We start from the raw sequence: 8095 nt of genomic DNA, 5'->3' as shown, positions 1-8095 counted from the left end.
TAGTTGGCTTTACAGGGTGCCCAGGGGGCTTAAAAGCTCATTCAGTTTTTCTCTTTTTCACACTCAAGTTTTAAAATGCATTCTGCGCGTACCTGCCAACATCTGGATCCCCATCGTGTACTCTACGCTACGGACAACTCCAGCTATACTCTCCGCACATCTCTGCATCTGTAGACCTACGCTTCCAGCTGAAGCACAGTTCCCAGTGCTGGGGACAGGGTCTGCAGTCGTCAGGTGCTGCTAGCCCCAGGTGCCTGCCCTCTCACCGCTCCCTGGCAGCGCTCAGGAAGGTAGGGCCCCATTAATGCTCTTAAGAAGCGGGTACCCAGCGTGACTCTGCTATCCTCCACGCTCTCTCCGTACAAATACCCGCTTGCATTTGCGCTGCAGCATTTCTGGCCGGTTCTATTTCCCCATGCACATACCCCTGTGATTCCCCAAAGCTACGCTCCATCCTGAGCAACCGCCCTGTTTTCTGTCACATAGGCGCTGCAGGACCCTCTCCCACTACGTACAGACCGCGCATGTTCTTGATTTACTATCACTACCTGAGCTTGGCTTAGCTCCCTTCACACCTGCGGAAGAGGCCAACTGATTTCCAGGGCCTCTGTTTTGGACAGACAATGTTCTGACCCTCTAATGCCGGCTGCTCTCCCTTTCTGCTTTCCCTGAGGACTCCCCAGGCACAGTCCCTTTGCCATCCTTATCTCCCAGAGGAAACGCAGGCTGTTCAACATGCCTCTATTTATCCTTGGCTCTGGGAATTGTTTTCCTTTCAGTGCTAGCAATGAGGAGGACTGGATATTGAAGAGGCCTCCCCTCTGTGAACAAGAAGTAACTGCCCTGGCAGGCAGACTGCCTGAGCTGTTTGTGAGCCCTTAATGCTTTTCCTAGCGGTGCTCCCCGTCAGGGAAATACTCCCTCAGAGGCAGAGGAGTCTTGCGTAAGGCAAAGCCTGCGCAGGCCCAGAGGACAGCAGGGTCTGGGGACCCGGATGCCTTTGAGCAGCAGGTGCACTCCGAAGGCTGGGTTGAAAATTCTCCTCTCTCTGTCCGAGAAATGCACGGAGCGACATTCCTGCACGTTGCTAACACTCTGTGGGCAGCAACTAAACAAACACAGTTTTTCAGACCTTTAATACAGGCCATATTTAGAGGCGTGTTATTGTATACATCCTGGAAATTCTAAGCCCTGGTGTTGGTCCAGGTACTTTTGGGGTATTGTTTTCTGGGACTCGATGCCAATAAAATCAAGCAGTGCATATGCACATAGGCAAGCCTTTGTGTGCTCTAACTGAAGTGCTGTTTTACCAATCTGGAGTCTAACGAGGTGGCACTTTCACAGCTATGCTTTTAGGCCTCTCCGCAGCTCATTCACTTCAGCAAGGGATGAAAACCCATTAGTCTCTCAGATTGCCACTCGTATTCATTCACATCTGCCCATTTAATTTCTGAATTCTCACTGCTAGTAAAACACACCCATGCACCAATTATTTTAGCACCACGCAATGATTGCATTTTTTTCAAGAAAAGCTTGTTCAAGCAAGTCTTACTCTCTTACCTTGGTCGGATTAAAGGGCTGCTTTCTTCCTTAAACGGTGAACAGAGTCTCCTCCCAGCTGTCAATAAGCACAGGGATACACCTTTAAGTTCATTTCCAAGTACCCTAGAAGCAAGCTCTGGGCTACTTCGCAAATGGGGTTTGTTTTCACGGGAGTCTGGGAAATATGAAGGATTCCAAGAGACTTTTGTGTACTGGAGGTGTTTGCTTGATGCATTTCTTATCTTGCAGAAGCAAGTCTCCCATTGTGAAAGGGAAATGTTGTTGGGCTTTGGCTGTGTTTTACATCTTCCATCTGTGGGTTTCCAACTTTCTGCTCCTTGTAGCACAAATGTCATCTTCTTTCATCTAAAATGACAAGGACACATGTAAATACATTAGACATCACACAAAATAAAGGGGAAACAGTTTTTCCAGCTTTAATATGGCAGTATTAAAAGGTCTTTTGTCTTCTGACAGTGAGGAACATCTCCCTGGTCAAAGTCAAAGGTGCTGGGGAAAACAGCGCAAGTTACACAGAGCTTTGAATCTGTAAAACGTTATTTTTTCTTTCAAACCCAGCATCTTTCAAAGGGAATTCCTTGCTAGCACTTCAGCATCTAAGCACGCACCTTCTCCTGGCTAGGTATTTGCTACAGTTTGCTTACTTTTAGCAGCTGTTTTATTAACAAACAGAAAAAACCAAACAAATGTGGAGCAATCGTAGGTTTCCATGCAGAAGCCAAATCCTGTATAGGAAAGGAGAGATTACACGGAGAAACCCCTGGAGGGGGATTAGGGGGAAAAAGGGGAGAGAGCAGACGTATGCATGTGTGTGTCGGAGGTACACGTGCCTGGAGAAGCTGGCACTGCTGCTGCAGACCCGGCAGATAGCGCTGTCCCTCTGCGCCGCCGGGGCAGAGCAGACGTTGCTCAGGCAGATCCCCGAGCTACAACGGGGACCCTGGCACTGTTCCTGCGCTCTCCCCGTCTTTCTGGCTGCACCCACTCGTCATCCGATGTTATTACTGGTAATTATCAGAGAGTCCCCATCACAGACAAGATGCTTTGCAAACGCTGCACTAAGGCCAGCGTTTCTGTCCCCTGATTTAATGACCCAGCAGGTGAGTGACTGAACCCATCTCTCTGTGAAAACTCTCTTTAATTTACCTACAAACAGATGGTGTGTCTGTACCACTCACACCTTTTCCTCGGGTACTGTGAAACCCTGCGGAAGTACATCAATTCTTACTAAAAACAGGGGTGCAAACCTACACTGAGTCACATAGTAATTGCATGGGCTGCAATACCTAACACTGTGTGCGAGTGCAAATACTCCCTTCACCCCACAGATCTAAGTTCTTGATTTAGCAAAACGGCAAAATCCCTGCAACACAACAGCTCTGCCACTGGTGTGTCCAATTCTAAAAGCGTTTGGCCACAAAAAAGGATTCACAGTCTCAAAACAGGCTTCAGAATGAGATTTCTGTAACACGATAAAAGCAAGAGGGATGCAGGAATTCCTCTCCATACAAATGCCTGGCTGACAATACCAACTCTGCTCTACTCCACAGGCTTGCCTTGCTTTCCCCCTCTCCCCTACTCCTCCTGCCTCACCTTTTACTGCCCTCTTTGTCCTGCCCAGCTCCTGCCCTCCCACAGGAACCCCTCCTTTGTCACCCTGCTTGGGCTGTGCTTTGCCAACTCGTGCACCATCCCTTGCAGGCCTTACCTACCCTCGGCCTGTCTCGCTGCCCAGTTGCTGGGCGCTTCGCTCCATGGTGCCTGTAAAGGTCAGGTGGTGTACAGGGAGCAGAGAGGACACCACACAAAAAAGGACTGTACCACATGCAGCAACCAATTACAGCAAGTCACGACTTTTCTGCAAGAAACTACGGACTATGTAAGACACTGGCTGTGGCTGTCATTAAAAACCCCAATGCCCTGAGAAGGATGAATCCAGAACTGTTGATACCAGGTACAGATCTCAGCGTGCTCCTGCCAGATATCAGCCAGTTCCTTAACGTAAGTAAAATAATAGGAAATCAAAAAACACGTGTGAGAAGGGACGAGCTGGAAGGCACAGGGAGTAACTCAATGCCACTGGCTGCCCTTGAACAGAGCATAGCAAAAGCACCCTCAGCTCTGCAGCCAGGCTAGCCAGCCCCCTGAGTCATGTAATTACCTCAAGGTCACACAGGTTGCTTCTCTCAAGGTCAGCTGAATCTAGGTCATCAGCTGAGGTCCGTGTTTTGGCAACTGAGTGCCAACCGGCCAGCACCGTATGGAGGATGAAGCAAGTTCAAGAGTGTCCTTTGTCCTAACGGCCAGGTGCCAGCGTTACCTGCCCACCCCTCAACACTAAACAAACCCAACCCCAACTTTTCGGATGGTACTTACTTTGGAGACAGAAAGGGTTTCCTTCCAGCGTTGGAGATGGGGCTGTCAAAGTCAGGAACAAGGGGCACTCTTGATGTACAGACCCCGAACACTCCCACACATGCAGAAACACAGAACGTCGGCACAATGCTTCCAGAAGGCTGTTATTAGGAGTACCGCTTCCTATAAAAAAAGGGGGTGGGGGTGGTGCATTTGTTACTATGCATACTTGAGAGAGAAGCTTGCTGTTCTGAAGAGAATTAAGTTTTATCTGCCACTTACATAACATTTTTCCTTTTTGTTATTCTCATGCATGTATTTGAATAATCTAAACAGGAAACCACTTGGACTATAACCTCTTTTTCTTTCACATTTCTACAGATTCAGCATCATAGGATCCTTGTCCAGGTACAATTATCCAGTGATAACAACTGATTTGTGATAAGCAGTCATGCTGATCATATCAGAGAGAGCACACGGTATGAAAGAACGCTCCGCACAAAGACTCCACTTAGAGACACGTATCCATCCCTCTGTACAAGTGGTTATGTTGGAAGCCATCCACATGGCCACAAATGCCCAGAAAGAATGAGGTGAAAGGCTACTTATGCGACCCACTAAGCAGCGGCACGATCGTTTCCATTCCAATGGCACTACACACGGCCACCAGCCCCTAACAGTACGTGAGTTATTAAATTCTGATCATTCCTGCACGCAGGATGCTCACGGTACACCTCCAGCAGCTAGCTCCTACGTCTGTCATGCCATGGAAGCAATCCTCGACAAGAAACGTTTTTGGCAGGACAGTTTTCACTCCAAAACGCCAAGACATTTCGTATTATCAAGACTGCCTATGGGCTGTTCTGTACAGAACGGTAGCTGGGAGGCCGAGGGAAACTTGCAAGAGACAACTGAGCACCACTGGAGCGTGGTGAGCAAGCGATGATGGGATGCCCACTTTTTGTCAAAAGTGACACTGAAATAAGCCTTTAGGGGAGAGGCAAAATTAATTCTTTCTGTAAATTACACAAGCTTTATACCAAAATTTTAGTTACATGAAAAACCAAGCTGTGCACTATAAAACACAGCCCTGACAGACGCTCTCAGTCAGCTGCTCCTAAACGTATTCCATTTGCCTGGCAAGGACTATGTTCTCATCTCCCGAACCTAACTGTTCTCCCTGTGCAGCTACTTCCCGCTCCCGGCCAGCCACGGTGCAAGGTGCCCAGTGGGGTTAGGATTGCTCACTGCAGAGGGCAACTCCCCGGTGCTGTGACAATAGCCTTTCCTCCTCCTACACCCACCCTGATGTAAACCATACAATGAATGACACTTCCTAACAAAGGAGCTGTTTGTTCTATAAATAGTCTTTTTCTCACATACCACAGACATTACCACCCTTTCCCAGCATCTGAGAGCAACACCACACAAATACGGTACCAACACTGGTTGTTTCTCCAGGCCAGGCTGGATGAGGCTTGGAGCAACCTGGTCTAGTGGAAGGTGTCCCTGCCCATGGCAGGGGGGTTGGAACTAGATGATCTTTAAGGTCCCTTCCAACCCAAACCAGTCTGTGATTCTATGAAATGAAGAAATAAAGCACCTCGATGCAATGTACTGAAGGCAGAAGCATGAAGCTATTTCTGAGTCAGAAATACAATTTCACACATCCCCAAAGAAAGCTGGAAGCTTATTTCAATTTAGAAAGAAATGTGCTTTCTCTAATACGCCAGAGTGCTCCTAAACTGTCACAGAGTATTAAGTCTGATTTTCTTTTCCCAGCTACTGTGGGGCCTGTAAATGTAGAATTTGCAAGATGACATAGACAAGCAAGGTCAGTTCTGCACCTACTTCTGATTTCAGTGGGTGCTGCACACGTATTCATCCCTAACCTAACAAAGTCTTTTAACATTCAAATCCGTGAGGTGTCAAATCCTCCCTCCGATGAGGAAGAGTGGAAACAGAGGTAGATCAAGGTGAAGTGATTTGCTCAAGGCCACAGATTAAATCTGGCATTGAGGTGAGGGCCCTTAACTTCCTGTTTCCTGTTTTAATGACCAGGTTACGGAGCCTCCGCCCCATCACTGACCCCCATACCTTCATTGCTGTCCCATGATCGCACATGGGCTTGTTTAGCAATAGATCAGTCTTTCTCCTTCCCTTACGCATCTTGCTCAGCAAAAGCTTCTCACCTCATTTCCCTTTCTAGGCAAAGCTTTACAGTCTCTTCTTTTCCCCATCCCGTATCACGCTCTTGGAACATGCAGGTGCCCACACGCCACGAGGAAGCACTTCAGTGCTTTAGAGCACTGAAAGCCTTTGCCTTTCTCTGCTGGTGATCGCAGCATCCCCTTAACCTAGATAATTCCACACGCAGCTGCAGGGCAGACACTGAGCAGCACAAGGTCCTCTTCCTCACAGTTTTTCTGTACAAGAGGTACTAAGCAGCACGAAAGGCAGGTACCGAAGGCGGCAGCGTACAAGAGTCTACTCTCCTGACAGAAGAGGGTAGCGACATCAGGATGCTCACTTGCAAGAGACAACTGATCAGGGCAGAAGGGGCAGCACAACGAACACGAGGCTGGTGAATGCCGACTAAACCAAATTTGTCCCTTTTTCCTTCAGAGAGTCCTTGACTGGCTGAAATCATATGTAAAAAATCACCTTTCCTCTTGGTGATATCTCAGAATGAAATGTTTCATGGTTTTTTTCTTCCTCTTCCCATACTTTTTTCCTTCTAGAAGCATTAAGTAATTTGCATTTAATGATTTGCAAATTATTAGATATACAAATAGCTACAGTTCTCCATAAACTGACTCCATGTTCTGCTGATTTACTGTTTTCCCATGAAAACAGGCATCAGCCAGCTCGAGAGACATTCCATACCTCGCACTCAAAACAAGCCTGAAACGGAGCAACATGGAACACAAGTCTGGGAACAACCCACGGCACAATTCTAAACGCAGGCTTAGATTGATAAGGGAGATCTAACGCACTCAGGAACATTTCCAGCAGCACATAGGTTTTCCTGTGTGTTATTTTTTTGTCTCCAAGCCAAAATGCTGGCTTGGAAGGTTCAAGTCTTTTGATTCCATTTGGAAAATACCACACAGACGAGTGCCCCGTGGCGAGAAGGGGCTATCTCCTCGACTTGCTCTAGTTCTGAGCTGCACTGGCGTTGTCACCACAGGGATCTACTTACGCTGGCAGCGGCAGCATTCCCTCATGACATGCAAACACTACTGCAGAAAATAAGGCGAGCTTACTCCTCGAGGAGCCCACGCAAACAGCTCTCAGACAGCAACCTCCTCCAGCCCTGTCCAGTGTAATTATTGAGAATTTGAAAAACATCAGTTTCGATTCCACCAACTACTATTTGATGAGGTGCCTCTACATTCCTGAAAAATCTTCCTGGACACCAAACTGCACATTCTTTTCAACTCAAAATGCAGTAAAATGGTAGTATCGTCAGATATATACGTGCTAACATACATCAAAGTGCTGAGCAGCAGCCAAGAGACAACATCAGAGAGAAAACCAGAAGAGAGCACAAGGCATCACTGAAGTAGGCTGTAGCAGAAGACAGCACAATTACTGGATCATGAAAAGCGGCTGGATACATTAAATAGCAGACCCCAATACTCACCTCAGCAACAAGAAAGGAATCTTGGGAAAGGGGATGTTTTGTCGCCTGTGTCCTGCTCTAATGAGGCCAACCCAGTCTTCCCAGACTGGAATTTCCTACTGCAACCAGAACAAAGCTTCCCAGCCCTTGCCTGAAGCAGTCTAGAGTGCAGCTCACATGTGACAGAGGTTCTGGGTTTTGGTGCAGTTCTTGGAAGTGGGAAGGAAGCAGCGTTGCCACAATTCCTACTCCTGTTCCCAGCTGGTTCCTGCCAGGCATTGTATCACCTGCCTATCTCATGAGGCTTAGAATACATTCCATAAGGAGGCCGGCAAGTACAAACTGGCAAACAATACTAAAACAGGGCGTGCAGTCCCGATGAGCACTGAGATAGAGATGGCAGAAAACTTGCTGTCAGCTAGGAGTTCAGATATATAAACTCCAGACAGTCCAGTTCAGTGTAAACGTTTAACCCTTTTCACACCTTCAGTTCTGCAGGGAAATCAATGATTTGCTTTTTCTTCCAGCAGATTCTCAAGAGGCGTCCTCATC

The sequence above is a fragment of the Eurypyga helias genome, unplaced genomic scaffold, assembly GCF_000690775.1.
Source record: "Eurypyga helias isolate BGI_N326 unplaced genomic scaffold, ASM69077v1 scaffold39864, whole genome shotgun sequence".
Lineage (NCBI taxonomy): Eukaryota > Metazoa > Chordata > Aves > Eurypygiformes > Eurypygidae > Eurypyga > Eurypyga helias.
Note: the sequence above shows the minus strand (reverse complement) of the source record.